Source organism: Danio rerio, chromosome 9 (assembly GCF_049306965.1).
Source record: "Danio rerio strain Tuebingen ecotype United States chromosome 9, GRCz12tu, whole genome shotgun sequence".
NCBI classification, from domain to species: Eukaryota; Metazoa; Chordata; class Actinopteri; order Cypriniformes; family Danionidae; genus Danio; species Danio rerio.
Window position 1 is genome coordinate 45,224,331 of NC_133184.1, and position 17,710 is coordinate 45,242,040.

Sequence of the window (17,710 nt, forward strand, 5' to 3'; positions counted from 1 at the left end):
TCTGAAACCCAGAGACATGCTGTTTGACGGTAAAGCGGTGTAATTGTGTGTTTTTTCTGACGCATCTGGCCGTCTGAAATTATGTCTGGTGCATTTGACGAATTGGGAGTTTGGTTGTCCTGCTTTAGCTGGCATGTCTGAGAAAAACAACAACGTTTGCGGCTGATTCATGCAATTAAATCTGAAAAGACAGAACAAACAAGAGGAAAGGATGTACAGTGATTTGCCATGCACATGTTTCAAAGTCTGAAAGGAATGCTCTTAAGTAGTCAAGACCTTAGTAAACCCTTCTCCTGGTTTAGCTGGCACGTCTAAGAAAAACAACAACATTTGTGGGTTTCTTAGTGGGAAATCTGAATAGGAAAGTGTGGCATTTTAAACAGCGCAAGGTTAGATTCAACAGCAGCAGACTGTGTCTTTAAAACAGAGGAGGAAGAAACACATTCTGGATGTTCAAAGGAAAAGTACAGATGAAAGTCATAAGAAAACAGGAGATCTGATTGACAATTGCGTGATCTTGACTTTATGGTGTAGTTCAGTTTTAAGGACTTGTAGTTGAAGGAATGCACCATTCTATAAACACTAAAAAAATGTTTTTTTCAACCTTCAGTTTGCAAATGCCCAATACATTTGCAATAGAAGTGAACAGTATTTTGTCTTGGCAAAAAAAAATTGAATATTTGAGCTTAAGCTGCTAAACTATGTAGCTTTTACTCAATGTGCTCAAGGATATCAGAAAGAAATGAAACATCCATCACTATCTAACATTTTTTTACATGGAGCAAATTAACAACACTGTAAAAATGCTTGGTTCCTCACAATTATACAAAGCTTAAGTTAATATCTTTGAAAAGTTAACTTGATTAAACTAGAATGTTTTTAGACAGCAGTATTTTTACAGTTTAAATGTGTGCATTTTTGTGTGTTGTTTACAAGGAAGGAGGAAGACTCCTCATTTCAAGTTGTCTGGAACGTAGCATTAGGTAAATGGCTTTCAACAACGTAAAAAATGCTGGGTTCCACACAATTCATTCATGTTGACCCAAGATAATCACTTAGGCTAATGTAATCGTTATTACAAATTAAAGTAGATTACATATAAAACAATTAAGTTTTAACCTCCCAAACAACATAAGAATTGTGTTGTTTTAACTCATTTTACAGTGCATCCGGAAAGTATTCATTTATTTCCTCAAAATTCTACACACAATACTCATATTGACTATGTGAAAAAAGAGTTTTTGAAATAGTTTCAAATTTTTTTAAATAAAGACCCTGAAAAATCCCATGTACAGACGTATACACAGCTTTTGCTCTGAAGCTCTAAATTGAGCTCAGGTACATTACGGAAGCCGGAGGGTGGCCAGACGGAAGCCGCTCCCCATCTGGAATTTGCCAAAAGGCATCTAAAGGACTCTCAGAACAAAAGAAACAAATTTCTCTGGTCTGATGAGACTAAAATTGCACTCTTTGGAGAGAATGCCAGGCATTACGTTTGGAGAAAACTAGGCACTGCTCATCACCAGGCTCATACCATCCCTACAGTGAAGCATGGTGGTGGCAGCATCATGCTGTGGGGATGTTTTTCAGCAACAGGAACTGGAAGACTAGTCAGGATAGAGGGAAAGATGAATGCAGCAACGTACAGAGACATTCTGAATAAAAAACCTGCTTCAGAGTGCTCTTGACCTGGGACTGGGGTGACAGTTCATCTTCCAGTAGAACAATGACCCAAAGCACACCACCAAAATAACAATGGAGTGGCTTCACAACAACTCGGTGAATGTCCTTGAGTGGCCCAGCCAGAGCCCAGTCCTAAATCCTATTAAACATCTCTGGAGAGATCTGAAAATGGCTGTACAGTGTTGCTTCCCATCCAACCTGAGAGAGCTTGAGAGGTACTGCAAAGAGGAATGGGCAAAAATTTCCAAAGACAGGTGTGCCAAGCTTGTGAAACCATATTCAAAAAGACTTGAGGCCATAATTGCTAGACTATAATTGCAATAATGGTACTTTTGTATTATACTGTGCATCCCTAATTTGAGGGTTCAAGCCTAAACTGCTTGTTTACCATTTTAAATCCAGTTTCAGCATCCAGGATAAGCTCAAGTTCCATTTTTGTCCCTCTAGTGTAAACAAACAGCATCAGTTCAAACATTATAAACACTTTTTTTGTCAAGACTGTGGATTAAAGGTAATAAAATTGCTAATAATGTTCAATTCTATGCACAGACTCAACATATAGGTATTCCTTTTTCCATTAGTACTATAGTGTGGATATTTTCTGACTTCCAAATTTCTAATAGCACTTGATAAGAGGACCACAGTTTGAATTAAAAATGTCTTAAATGCTCTACTAAATATAAAAAACAAACACATTAAAAAAACATATTAGATTCCCTGAGGGTGAGTAAACTAACAGCAAATATTATCTTTGGGGTGAACTATCTCTTTAACCTTGCAAAAGTTTCACAAACTCAGTGGAAATCAAGTCAATTACACTTGTTGAAACTTGTATATTAAAGAGTTTTATTTATTCAGTCAAACCAAACCTTACGTCCAGGTTTTTTTTATTCAGACATCACCATCTGCCAGCTCTCCACACACAGAAGCTGCTTTTACAAACTCATACAGAACTGAATTCACTTCCAGGAGTTATTGCTTGGATGTACACAGAAAATGAACATGCTGACCTCCAGCAGGGTGAACTAGCCTACAACTAGCCTGCAGGAAAAATAACTTGATTTTCAAAAACAACAACAAAAAAAAAAAAATGAAAATTTACTTAAGCAGAACAACGGTTTCATAATAATAAGAAATGCTACATGTTTTTGAGTAACTAATTTACATATTAAAATAAATTCTGAGGGGTCATGTAACAATGACAAAGACTGGAGTAATGATGCTAAAAAAGCTGACCAAAATATGTAAATACTTTTAAAATAAACATAATATAATATTTAATTGGGTGACACAGTGACTCACTGGTTAGCACTGTTGGCATTTCTGTGTGGAGTTTGCATGTTCTCCCAATGTTGGCGTGGGTTTCCTCCGGGTGCTCCGGTTTCCCCCATAGTCCAAAGACATGCGGTACAGGTGAATTGAATAAACTAAATTGGCCGTAGTGTATGTGTGTGAATGAGTGTGTAATAAGTAATATGTGTGGGATAAGTTTGTGTTTTATTTCCGACCCTGATGAATCAAGGGACTAAGCTAAAGTAATTAAATAAATGAATAATGTAAATAAAAGTGCAGCATTGGTGAACATAAGACACTTCTTTTAAAAAACAAAATCTGAAAATAGAAAATAAAAATAAAGACCACCTCAAACTTTTGAACAGTCTTGTGAATTTAAATTGTAAGTGTAAGGAAAATTGACTACACTTTCAATGAATTATTAAGTGAATTCTGCATGTTTAAAATTAGACAATAATAAAAATAGTCACTTATTTTTAAATAAAGTTACACACAATTATTATATTAATTAACAATTTTACTGTATTTATTTGTATTTATCTAATAAATGTAGCCTTGGAGAACATAGCAGTTCTTTCTAATATGCATTTAAAAAAATATATTATTTTATTATTATAATATGATAATACTATAATTCTCAATGGAATATAATAATTAAACAAAGTCACAGCAGTTATTTTAAATGTAATATAACTAGTTATATAATATAATTAACACAAAAAACTAAAACAATAAAACCAAAACATTTTTGTTATTAAAACATTAACTAAAAAAGTATTTGTTTAAAAAACTGTAACAAACTAAAATAACAAGGTTAAAATGTAGACTAAAACACACAAACAAATAACTGAAACTTTAAAGTTCTTGAACTGGAAGTTGCTGCAGTATTTTATTTCTGTACGATGACATAACTCCAACTCAAACTGAATATTAAATAGGGGCGGGTATTATTTTGGCACTCCTCCTCTCATCTTTTACAGGAGGCAAACTAACAGTTGGAGGGGTGTCAACAGGATACAAATTATACATTGAAAATTAAGTGTGGGGTGGGGGGGTATCACCTTTTTTGGTAATGTTAGTATGTGTAATAGATGCTTCAATTAATTAAATGTATGTGTTTTTTTAAAGACATCTAATTTATTCATAAAATGTATTTATGTTTTTAGTGTTTTGTGACAGTGTATTTAGGATGCTCTTTAGGACAAACTACACAAACAATGCATCTAATTTGAAGTTACTTTTAGACAACATTCCGAAACAAACACCTATTTTATAAGAAAATATAGTTTTCTCCACATCTTGTGAACTCTTACAGTGTCTATTGGTGCTCTAAATCTGCCAATTTCAGACTGAAACGTCTAGTTGAATGACTTTTTTCTTGCAAAGACTGATTGGATAGATTATGCATTCACAAATAAGAACTTTTATAGGGGTGGTCAAAAGGACGTCTATTTTTTTAATTATTAGCATTATTATTTACAATACAGATCAGAGTCAACTTTTTTCTCAGTTTCAAAGGACTGAAAAGTTCAAAAAGAAAATCAAGCTGTAGAATGGCCCAGCCAATCACCTGACTTAAATCCAATAGAAAATACAAAATAAAGCTCAAATTTGATAAACGAAAACCATCAAGATTTTTACACTGTGGAAGTCTGTGAAAAACTCACACCTGAGCAATGCATTTGACTTCATTCTCCATATGAGAAGCGTCTTTAAGCTGCCAACACCAAAAGCCTTTCATAGAAAGCATCAAATACATTTCAGTAGTTCAGCACTTTCTCCTTGAGTCATTTCATTGTTATTACACAAACCAAAATTTTCCAGACTTTTTTTGTTTTGTTTTGTTTTGTTTATGTTTGAATTTTTTTTTTTTTTTTTTACCAAAATCTGGTTCAATTCCATGTCAACAGTTCCTTTAGAAATAAGATTCCCAGGAAAAAACATGATGTGTTCATTACTTATTTTCTCCGCTGTATTCCACCCATACCATCAAACTGTGGCCATCAGAGAAGGACTGCCATTAAAGAGCAGAAAAAAATGATTAGTTTTCTGATGAAAAATTATTAAAACAAACTATTTTTTTAGTGGATTAACTTGCATGTATTAATTGTTTACTTTAAGACTGTAAATAGAATGAGCGCTACAAAATAAACATTGTACATTTTGGTTTCATGCAGACCTTTAACTAAAACTTTAACTAAAGACACAACATTCAGAAAATAAAAATATTTCAAACTAATAAAAAAACTGAAACGGTTACTCAATTACAATAAAACTGCAGCGCACTCCATCTAATTGTTTTAATGCAAGAATTCATTCCGCCTCAATTACCCCTTAACATCATCATCACTCATCTAGAAGGGGATCAAGATGCACTTAAGAAAAAAAAGAATCCCTTGAAACCAGACTCCCCCATCCAGCTCCGATGCAACAAAACAACCACACCTCAAACCTCGAAACCAGAGCAGAGCCATACAAACATTTCCACCCTTAAAGTCCCCACGGCATTAACATGTGCGCTGTAGGAGCATGCAAACAGTCTGCGTGTAGCGTTACAGAGAGCCACTGTGGCCTTGCTATCGCAGTCACGTCTGCCAAAGCGTGTAACGGTATACGTGTACGATGAGTTGTGTTTCATAGGCTGAGCTTCACCTTGACTACAGCATCCATTTACTGTTTAGGAAATGTCAATATCGCTGTGCTATTTAGAGCAGAAAGTGATGATGCTGAAAATGCAATGGCATGTGCAGCATCTAAAAAGAGATACCTGTAGTTGAAAAATGCGTTGTGTTACAGAGGTTAGATACGAATTTGCTGAAGGAAACAGCAGTGCTTATTAGACTAAAAACAAAACACTAGTGATATCGATATAAAACTAAAAATATCAAAATAAAATGTTGTGTTTTGTGCTTTTGGTATATAAATGTCAGAATTAACCTGCATTTTAGTGGCCCATTCCCTTTTTTTTTTTTTGCATTTGTGTCTGATCAACCCCAGCAGGCACATGACGTCAACATGACGTCAGATTGATTTTTACAGTGTTTATTTGCACAGTTCTACTTACAAGCATATTTATTCTTGCATAAAAGGCTACATTAATTATCATGAATATGTCTTTTTGTAAATAAAAGATTGCTACACTCTAAAAAAATATCTGACAGGGTGCATTTGCTGGGAGTATCTCTGTTGTCGACTTTTGTTGGTGAATATTCAACACTGCAAATTAACAAAGTGATTTTATTGACATTTTAGTAGTTTAAGACAAGATATTGTGCATGAAACAATATATAGAGAAGTCTGTAAAGGAACAGAAAAAGTACTGGCGGTTTATTACCGGGTTTTGTACTGTAAAATACTGTACAACACCAACCCAGACAATAAATCACTTAAAACTATTAAAAATGTCAAAAAAGTCACTTTTCAATATCTTCAACATAAAAAGCTTTAGGAAGAAAGGTCATCCCAAGTCATTCATTCATTCATTTTCTTTTCAGCTTAGTCCCTTTATTAATCTGAGGTCGCCACATGAACCGCCAACTAATCCAGCATATGTTCATGCAGTGGATGCCCTTCTAGCTGCAACCCATCACTGGGAAAGTCATCCCAAGTCCCATAATGCAATTCAAATAAATACAATACCAAATACAAAAAATAAAAATTGCTTGTTAAGTGTGACATCACGCTAAGCTGCTTCCGGGTCCAAGCGCTTTATCAAACTGTGTTGGGAGACTCAACAAATGGTAATAATAAACGTTTTCAAAGCGATGTAATACTTTCAAAAATCACAAACCGCAATATATACATCCAGGGACGGACTGAGACAGCTTTTCACCCAGGACAAAGTTATTGTAGCTCAGGCTGCATAAGTGTTCGGTTTGCGAAAGAGGTCAGGGGGGTGGGTGTGCAATCGGTAAGTGAAGAGCAGGGAGGGGGGGTGATGTAATTGGTAAGTGAAGAGTGTGGTGGGCGGGAAGGGGTAGTTGGGCAGAGAGGTGGTTGGTTGTTGCAGCCATCATTAAGTAAAGGGGGGGTGGGGGTTGAGTGTTTAGGCCAGGGGTCTCAAACTTGCGGCCCGCGGGCCATTTGCAGCCCTCAGTGCAATATTTTGTGGCCCGCGCCGACCGCTGTACACTGACAGAATCCCCGCTCCGCTGATTCTATCCGTACACAGCGGTCACTGGCCGTGTAAACAAAGGGACGGGGCATGCCGGTGACATCACCATGCACCCCGCCCCTTTGTTAGACGCTGTGACGGGCGGGAAGTGTTAGGAGGGAACTCGCGCCGGCCAGATCCAAGGTAAGCTGTATCCGCCCCTGCCTGCCACTTAGCTACCTATCTGCAGCCTACCACCTACCTACAGCCTGCATCTTATATATATTATAGGTAGATACAGACTGGTACAGACTGATATGACTGGAGTGGGGTGGGGGTGTTTTATTTATACATATATACGCCTTTTTTGCCATATGTGTGCACGTGCACACATAGGGCTCAACCTGTGCAGTGCACATGCCCTTTTTAGTCTTGGATAGAAAGTGCGCTTCCAAAATGATCAAAAGTGCCCCCGCGACGCGGAACACCTTCGGTCCCGCCCTTCAGTAGGCGCGCGACAACATCGCTCTTGAGTACGCGCGCGACAACACAGCTGATCAGTACGCGCGCGACAACACAGCTGATCAGTACGCGCGCGACAACACAGCTGATCAGTACGCGCGCATCCACTCTGCAGATCTGCAATCTGCATCAACTCTAAAGCCAAATGTGGTTCACATTTGTGAGAAGAAGCGCTGTCAAGTCTCTGGCAGCAAGGAGTAGGCAAAAGATGCCATGTTCAGAAGAACTGTTCATAATCTTCACTCAATGTTCTATTAATGTTCAGGACACTTCATGTTTAGAAGAAATAATTAAAACTGTTAATAATGACATTTGAGGACTTTTTTTTTGTAAAATCCCTTATGCGGCCCAGCCTCACCCAGACTTTGCCTCCTGCTGCCCCCAGGTAAATTGAGTTTGAGACCCCTGGTTTAGGCCATCGGTAAATATTGAGGGGAGTGCAGCAGGCCAGAGTCATGGTGGCAGACCAGATTGACCATCAGGCTGCCGGGAGATGTCCCGGTGTTCCCCATGTCCACCTCTGTATACATCTTTGTCTAATATCCGATGGCCAGAAAGGCCGGAGACTGTTGTGTACACCATGATTTTCCATGAAATTAACTTTAATGTGTGATATGACTAAAAATGGTAAAAAACAAATATTTTCTCAATTCAAACGAGTAACAGTTTGGACCTGGAAACAGTATTCCATTCGTCACTACTTAACAAGCAGATTTTACAATGTATAAATAGTAGTTGAAGTTTCCCATCACTCCTCATGTGCATAATATAACATTTTTATACTCTGTAATTTTATTTTGTGGCAAAACTGTTTAAAGACGCCAAAACCAAGATATATTACTTCAGAAGTAAATAATACAGTTATCAAATCTTATTAATGATCTTTTTAAAATCAAAATTTTTCATTATCAGGGCGGCACGGTGGCTACATGGTTAGAACTGTCCCTGGACTGTGGGGGAAACCAGAGCACCCGGAGGAAGCCCACGCAAACTCGGGGAGAACATGCAAACTCCACACAGAAACACCAACTGACCCAGCCGAGGCTCGAACCAGCAATCTTCTTGCTGTGAGGTGACAGCACTACCTAATGCACCACAGTGTCACCCGCTTTGATACAATCTCCACGATAAAAGGCACTCTAGAAAAAAATAAATTAAATTGTGCTTAAATTAAAATGTAAAAGACTCCATAAGTTTATCACAGGCTAAATGAATAACTGGAGAAGCAGCAGCATAAAATGTGCAACGTTTGTGGCCTTGCCAGCGCTGAAATGAAAAGTAAATAACAGATATGCTAATAGCTTACTCGTGTTTATTTGGCCACACATCAGAGAATAGTAGCGTGGCTGCTCTGCTAAAGTGCCTGACACAGGTCAAGGTCATTGTATTTAGCCCAGAAACTCACAGCCAGCTTCGACAGGAGAAGAACGTGACGCTGTTACTGATGAATTAGAGCCACATGAGCAAGAAAAACGAGAAAGGACTCTACCTGACAGTTCATCGGCTGACAGAACCAGGCTGTCTGTTCTCTCACTAAGGCAAATGAGAGGAATATGTCTCCTTTTGCCCTTCAGCTTCAAGAAAAACCACCCCCATTTGAAGAATCAGCTCTGACAAAGTGTCACCGCATTAAGTGGGGCTTTCTGTTAATGGGGCAGGAAAGATGAGGGGTAAAAACACACATGTAGATCAACAGTCGTACAACAGGGGTGGCAAAACCTGGAAGTGGCATGGAAAAAGATTTATTTTACACGACACTGAAGAATGTTTAAGAGCCACCCATTGAGGTGGGAGTAGGGTTGTAACGGTATGAATTTTTTACGGTATGATAATCATCTAAAACAATACCACGGTTTGACGGTTTCGTGGTATACGGTATGTTACAAATGTTACAAAATAATAGAACAGTGAAGCAAATTTGACTTTTTCCAAATAATATATTTTTAGTTACTATAAACAACAACACAATGAACAAATAAAAAAATAAGAAAATAATAAATAATGTGTCAAAGTCCAAATAAAGTCCAAATAAACATGGTGCAAATCCTCAGTAAAAAAAATAGATATAAATATTTACTATACTATAAATAGTTACATAACGAAACTAGATTCAATATGGAACATCCTTAGCATGGATATAGTTGTCTGTGGATATGGTTGTCTGCAATGCAGACAAACAGCTGCACCTTCATTTGCGTCTTTTGAAAACAGCAAGAGCAGCAGTTCGTCTTTGCTGTGTCACTGTTTTGTCATGTTTCTGTGCTGCTGTGCATGCAAAAGTACTTAGTATGAGAATTATTTCATGCAAAACTTTTTGTTTTGCGTTTTATTTAGCCGCGCATAAATGTATGCCTATCTCTCTTTCCGTGTTGTTCAAAAAGCTCGTTGTTGGTCCACAAACAAAAGCGAAACCTATGCTTATTGGTTGTGATATAGCGAGTTTGAACCAATCTGGGCATGGAGGAGGGACAATGCATCAATGTATCATGTCTGGTTTGTCCGGAGACACAGTGACGAGCGTTTCTTTGTCAAATCAGCGTTGTCAAATTTTGATGACGTAACCGCACTGATTCCGGAGCCTCTGGAATGTTACGTGATACAGCACTGGAAAGCTGAGATTCTCTTCTTTATGCCGATCTTTGAATTGTATGAATCGGATCAGCGGATCAAAAGTTATTAAACATTTAAGAGCAATACTTATTTTTAGCCGCGGGCAGCTGTCTCGGTCTTTAAGGGTTAAAACCGTTTATATGCAATTGTTCATGGTATGATAATCGTGCACCTTCAAATCGTGGTAGACCATCATACCGGTATATTTTTACAACCCTAGGTGGGAGTAAAACAACTACAAACCTAGCATGCTTATACTTTAAAGTATGTCAATGATACATAGAATTGTGTGTTTAGTGCCATTAAAAATAAAGCATACATGAGTTAACAATACAAATGTTATGTATTGTTGTTGTTTTTTTCAGGGAAGTACCTATATTTCATTTCAGAGAAATACTTAAAATGTAGATTGAAAGAGATTTTTGTTTTTAGTTTAAACAAACTACTAATAGCAGACTGGAATACTCCAGACTGGAAGTCAAACCAAACTGCACCAGCATGGAAATAAGTATATATTGCACATGACTAAAACCTGATGATTTGATTTTGAATGTAATTTATTTTCAGTCTTCAGTCATTTTAATGAATCGCTGACACAAATTAACAAACTGGTGTAAGTAATGGTCTAATCCCAAATGAACAAAAGGTAAATGAAAAATAAAAATCACAAACTGGTCAGAATGTTTTAGGGTTGGGCAATGTCGACCAATTTGGCATCCTACGATGACTAATGTGAAACATTGTGATGGACCATGATATCGTCGTCATAGGCGGAGGTGAATTAATCATTAATGAATAATTAATTAATTCATGACAAATTAATTATTTGTAGCCTACCGTTTCAACTACCTGACCCGTCTTTGTTTTACCCATAACCAAATCATAAATAAAGTTACACACAAATTACCACCTGTTAATATCTTTATTCGAAGGACTCTGGCATGAATAGAAAGAGTGATCTGTGTCGTTGTAATGGCATCGACAAACTTGGTTGGTAAAAAAGGTGCACAACCAACAAAAACCAACCAACAGTATCTCAGGTTTTCGCTAAAATGACTAAGTATAAGTGTGAAAGCGAAAAATAGAAGTGTACTGACGCTGTGACACTGATTCAAAAGACCTAAGAGTCAAGCTTAGCTAGAGTTAATCTTAGCTAGAGACAAGATTAATTAAATACTACGTTTAACAACTACAGTAAGGTGCAGGATTTTTCATGACCACAGAGTCGGGACCTAGGTTTAACATCTCATCCGAAAGACGGCACCCCTTGAGCAGTACAGTCCCCTTCACAATACTGGGGCGTTAGGACCTTAACAGACCACAGATTGAGCGCCCCCTGATGGCCTCACTAACACCACTTCTGGCAGCAACCTTGCTTTCCCATGTGGTCTCCCATCCAGGTACTGACCAGGCGCAGCCCTGCTTAGCTTCAGTAGGTGACCATGTGAGAGTTGCAGAGAGCCTGCTGCTTGTTTTTGCATAATAGGTCCCCTTTAAATCATCAATCACTGATTCTTGCAACCCACGCTCATTGGAAGTACATGCCTCAGCCTACATTTTTCCAAAAACAAACAAGAGAAATGTGTTACTCTGTGTAGGGCTGTGCAATTACTCAAATATTCATTTTTGATTTTGGTTTTCAATGATTATGAAAAAACATTAATCAAGATAAAATTATTATTACATCATATACCCCCCCCCCCCCCCTATCCAGTTGTACACATTTGTTGCTTTGCAAAGCTTAGTTTCACATGAAAATGACAAAGCATGTACTGTAATGTAACTTTTGCAGGGATGCGCATCCTTCATTGATGTACATTCGAATCATTCATGTTTTTAGAAGCCCGAAAGAGATCGCATGAGATTGTGTGTATACGCTCTGCCTCAGAGACGAGCAGAGCACACACACAACTAAAGTCATCTTAATGTGAGCGCTTTAATGGTCAAATACATGCAAATTTGTGTCAAAATGTGGTGCTTAGTGATTATTCCTAATAACCCTCGTTTATGTAATAAACGAGTTGAGAATCAAAAGACATGTGAAAGTGAAACAAACTAGAACCGTACAACTCTTAAAGTGACAGCGCGCAATGTTCCTGCTGCCGACTGATTTTATTATTGATCAAGCAACAAAAGGACAAAATCACTCACTGCTCGACTTAAGGACTTTTGTAGCTATAATTAAACCGTATCATTTTACCGTAAAGATGCACAAAGCACAGCTTGTTTCATATTTTTATTCTATTGTGTTTATTTCGCTTTCCTTATTTACAGGGAGGAAAATAACTGTATGTATACTGTTAAAGTCAGAATTATTTGCCCACCTGAATTATTAGCAGCACTTTTTCCCCCCAATTTCTTTTTAATGGAAAGTAGATTTGTCAACCCATTTTTAAACAAAATAGATCTAATAAATCATTTCTAATAACATAAAATTAAAATAATAATTTCTAATAATGATTTATTTTATCTTTGCTATGATGACAGTAAATACTATTTTACTAGATATCTTTCAAGATACAAGCATTCAGCTTAATTAAGCAAGTTATGGCATTTAGGCAAGTCAATGTATAACAGTAGTTTCTTCTGCAGACAATGAGAAAGATATATAGCTTAAGGGGGGCGAATAACATTGCTCTTAAAATATTTAACCATGCTTTCATTCTATAGCCAAAATAAAACAAATAAGACTTTCTACAGAAGAAAAAAAATATTATAGGAAATACTGTGAAAAAATTCGTTGCTCTGTTAAACATAATTTGGGAAATATTTATTTAAAATAAATTTACAGGACAGCTAATAATTTTTATTTCAACTGAAATTGTTTTAAATAATCGTGATTACAATTACGTGATTATAATCATGATTATGATTTTACCCCTAGTCGAGCAGCCCTAACCCTGGGTATGTCTCATATGACAAGTCCCAGTAAATATCCTTTGGGTGAAAAGGATAGAAAAAAAAAAAGGTTTTGCTGTCATACTGCCCCATAGCGTTAAACGAACAGCAGTCAATGAAATGTATTTCCAATGAGTCTGTATTGGATTCTTTTGACAATCCTATTAGTAAAAAGAATTCTGTTTGTACGACTATGTTTGTGTTTTAAGCATCATTTGCACATTCTGTCATGTCGGTGACAATGTGCCACTGAAGTACACACATCTTGCATTATTAAGTTTGACCATTAATTATTAATTGATCTTTAATTTACACCAAAATGATCTATCATGGGAATTTGTGGAAACTGACATCCCTTGTGATACAGACAGATAAATGCTCATACGCAGAGTTACATAACACACTAATACAACAGCACGTCTGACAGATTCTTCACATCGGTGGGTGGTGGAAATTCGCTTGGTCAGACAAATCACTAAATGACTCCAGCAACAGAACGATGCTCAGATGGTACAGGCAGGGTGTGTGCGTGTGTGTGTGTGCGTGTGTGTGTGTGTGGGGGGGGGGGATGATCAGGACAAGCAGACAATCTTTCCGATTCAGTGAAGGTTTTCGGGTGGAATGACAAGGTTTGACTCACCTTGCTTTGGGACGTCCTAATGAGCCTGGACTGACTATACTGTACGTTTCGTAAACCAAGATGACAGATGAATTATTAAAAAGGGTCCAGGACAGGACAAGGTGGACATTTTATCAATAGAATTAAGTCGCTGCAATGTAAATAGCTCAGAGGCACTATCTGCTGAGTTCAAGTCCTCCAAGGGACATTCCTAACAAAGTCAGGCACATTTCAGTCATCCGGTCTTATGTTGCACAGGTATTTTCTTGGCTACTTCCAAAAATACACTGCATGAGTCAATGTTATCGATTTTTCTTTAAGGATAAAGTCATTTGAACATCAAGAAAGAATTATGTTTCATAAAGATATTTTGTAAATTTCCTACTTTATATATATTTCAAAACTCAATTTGTGATTAGTAATATGCATTGCTGAGTATTTCATTTAGAAAAATTTAAAAGTGGGCAGCACGGTGGCTCAGTGGTTAGCACTGGCACCTCACAGGAAGAAGGTCACTGATTCAAGTTCCAGCTGCCCAGTTGACATTTCTGTGTGGAGTTTTCATGCTTTCCTTGTGTTCCAGGTGCTCCAGTTTCCCCTACAGTCCAAAGACATGCAGTGTACAATAGGTGAATTAAATAAACTAAATTGTCCGTAGTTTGTGAGTGTGTGTGTATGAGTCTGGCTTTTTTCTAAATACTAAACTGTGCATGGAAGGACATCCACTACATAAAACAAATGCTGGTTGTTGGTGGTTCATTCCGCAGTGGCAACCTCTGAAATAGAGACTAAGCCGAAGAAAAATGAATGAACTTTAAAAAGTTATTTTCTCTGTATTTCAATTGTTTTAAAACTGGAAACTGATGAAAAGTTTCATCTTAGCCAAATAATGTCCTATCCTAAGAAATCATACATCAATGGAACATCACAAAAAGCTTTCAATTTCCAGAAAATATACACTTATGACTAGTTTTGTGGTCCAGTTCACATAGAAATTATATAAACCATTATATATCTTCTTATATTTGAGATTTTATTTTATTATGTTTCCCATTGACAACTCAAAACATTTCAAATTTTCCAACTTGTCTCAATGAACTTTTGGTAGCGTTTATGTGCTTTCAACTCATTAATACTAAAAATCCAACAAGATTGAATGCACCAATAGACTATGGCTGCCTCCGATATCGCATATGTCCATACTATTTAGTACACTAAAAACAGTATGTGAACAGAGTAGCATGCCCGAATTCATAGAATTCGAAAAAACAGTATGCGAGAAGTACCCGGAAGACCAACTACTTCTGGTAAGATGCTGAAGTGTGTACTGAATGGACGCTGGAATCTGACGCATGTAGGTCACATGATAAAATGGCGGATGTAATACATCAGTGTTACATTCATATTACTCACAATTATACTGTATAGAACATACTTTTCTAATGGCCAAGTAGTATGTTTAAATTCAAATGTAGTACCTACTGAGTAGTAGGCAATTTCAGACGTAGCCAATCTCTATATAAACAGATAGAGAAATGGGAAACATAATTGTAATCGTTATAAAAGTTCAGTCTGCAGTCCAAAAGACACGCGCTATAGATGAATTGAATAAACTAAAGTGGCCGTAGTGAATGATTGTGTGTGTAAATTAGTGTGTATGGGTGTTTCCCCATACTAGGTTGCAGCTAGAAGGGCATCTCCTGCGTAAAACGAACGCCGAACTAGTTGGTGGTTCATTCCACTGTGGCGAGCTCTGAATAGAGACTAAGCCGAAGGAAAATAAACAAATGAATCAATTAGTGTGTATGGGTGTTTCCTAGTACTGGGTTGCAACTGGAAGGGTATCCGCAGCGTAAAACATATGCCAGAATAGTTGGCGGTTCATTCCGCTGTGAATGAAGATTTATTTTTTACTGGATAAATATTGAGGCTAAATTTCAGCCTTAGTTTAACTATATCGTTATTTAATAGACTGACTGACTGAATAAATGCTCCTTTGGTTAACAGATAAAACACAGCCAAATCCCGTCAACTCTGTTTTCCTATTATATTGTATTAAAAAGGGTCAGTTTCTGGTCACTCAATTAAAGGATGATGCACAGTGCAATATCGTTCGTATTTGTGTACTGAAAAAGCAACTGGATTAGCAGTCATAAGCGATTTACAATCATACCACAACTTACCAGGCAAGGGTAAAAGGGGGCTGGGAGTATTTTCAATATCATAACAGCACACAAAAAAAGGCCATGTTTGCCCGTACAGCTGCTGTGTATTCGGGATTTGGGATTTGCCCACATAATTATCTCCGAGTTAGTAATCCATCGCTGACCAATCATCTGAGAGATGGGGCTTACAAAGGCCGGCTGTTACCCTACTTGTGTGGCCCTTTATGCTATAATTTGTACCTACTATGCAATCAGATTACTCTTAATCTAAATGACTTGCGTCCTCACTGGACAGATAATCTTTAAGCTTCATGTTCCAAGAATGAGTGAACATTGGACTCTACGTAAAAGAAAAAAAATAAGCATGGCAGATGATAAGTAAAAGGATTCGAGCCTTTCGTTCTGTTCTAGCATTCATAAAATATCTTACAGTAGTAAAATTCTGCCTCAAGGAGATTTTGATGATGTCTTATGATAAATGTAATTTGTGACAATGGCATCCTAAAAAGCATGAAGGAGAGAAACTGAATCTGTAGGAACTCTTCCTTTCAACAGCAGGGATTGCAAAATGAAATTGTCGTGTCGTAATTTGGTTTCCTTCAAAATGAACAACCCAGCAGGAACAGAACAACAACATAACATCAGATTGACGTTGTACGTCAAGTGATGTTGCATAATGTTGAAAATCGGTTTGACGTCAGAACCAACACAATCTCACCGCAATTCGTAACTTTTTGATTTTGTGGCTAATTCATATGAATTCCTACAATCTAATTTGTACAATTTAGTATGATTTGCTCATCAACCAATGACAGTTGGGGTTAGGGGTGGGGTTGGGTGCCACACCTCCTTTTTAAAATCGTCCATTTTCCTACGACTAGACTTATACGAATTCGTACAAATTAGCCAGTAAACTGTCAAAGTAAAATACTTATGTCAGAACTGACGTTGTGTGGACATTACTAATATGACATCTATCAGATATTGGATTTTGGTTGCCATACCAGACAAATAAATGTCAGTGTTTGACGTCAATATGACATTGGCTTAAGATGTTGGCTCAACGTTGGATTTTGGTCACTTTCCAAAACAACCTAAAAATAAACAAAATATCAATGTTATTTCACGTCATTATTGGAAGTCAAAATAACATTGTCATTAGATGCTGGTAACCTAAAATCTAACCTAATACTAACATCTTATGACATTGTGCGTTTGCTGGGAAGTAACTCTTTTTAAATCACATTCACTATCACTTGACAATAAGAGACAGCTCACAATAAGAACTTCTTCTGTAGACCATAATCAAAAAGAGCTACAATAGAAGAGCTATTGGTCTGCATTCCCCTTTATAACAATGACAGTTGCTTAATTCTTCAACTTGGATTGCGTTTGAATTGGGGGAAAAAAGAAGCAGTACAGCAATTTATATTTAAAATTAGAAAACGTCATTAAATTCAACTGAAAAACATGCAAAGAAATTTTGCTGTAATTGTTAGCTAGATTTTTTTAACGCAAGAAAAGCCATGTAATAAAAGTATGAAAGTTTTATAGGTCGATGGACTGATATATGGACAGACAGGCTGATAAATAGAAGCAGAACAATACATATAGATGGATACACAGAATGGCATATATTGATAAATACATTAGCAAAAAGACTGATAGATAGGTAGAACAATACAGAGGATAAAGTTGATGAATACATTGAAAAACATTGATAGATGATGGATGGATAGCCTGCATGATAGGATAAATATAGGAAAAATAGAACGACAGATGGAAAAAAAAAAGAAAATGAACGGACAGATGGACAGGTGGATAGAT

At 37.0% G+C, this 17,710-nt stretch overlaps 1 protein-coding gene and 1 long non-coding RNA gene across 9 annotated transcripts in view; one reads left to right on the forward strand and one right to left on the reverse strand.

The window, feature by feature from the left end:
- The window catches only part of znf385b (zinc finger protein 385B), a 300,195-nt gene that overhangs the window by 249,381 nt on the left and 33,104 nt on the right, over positions 1-17,710 (reverse strand). The gene's annotated exons all lie outside the window — the stretch shown is intronic.
- Positions 4,856-12,340, forward strand: LOC141376193 (uncharacterized). Its single transcript, XR_012385603.1, has 3 exons — positions 4,856-7,025; positions 8,006-9,378; positions 10,422-12,340. It is a non-coding gene; the product is annotated as an uncharacterized lncRNA (long non-coding RNA).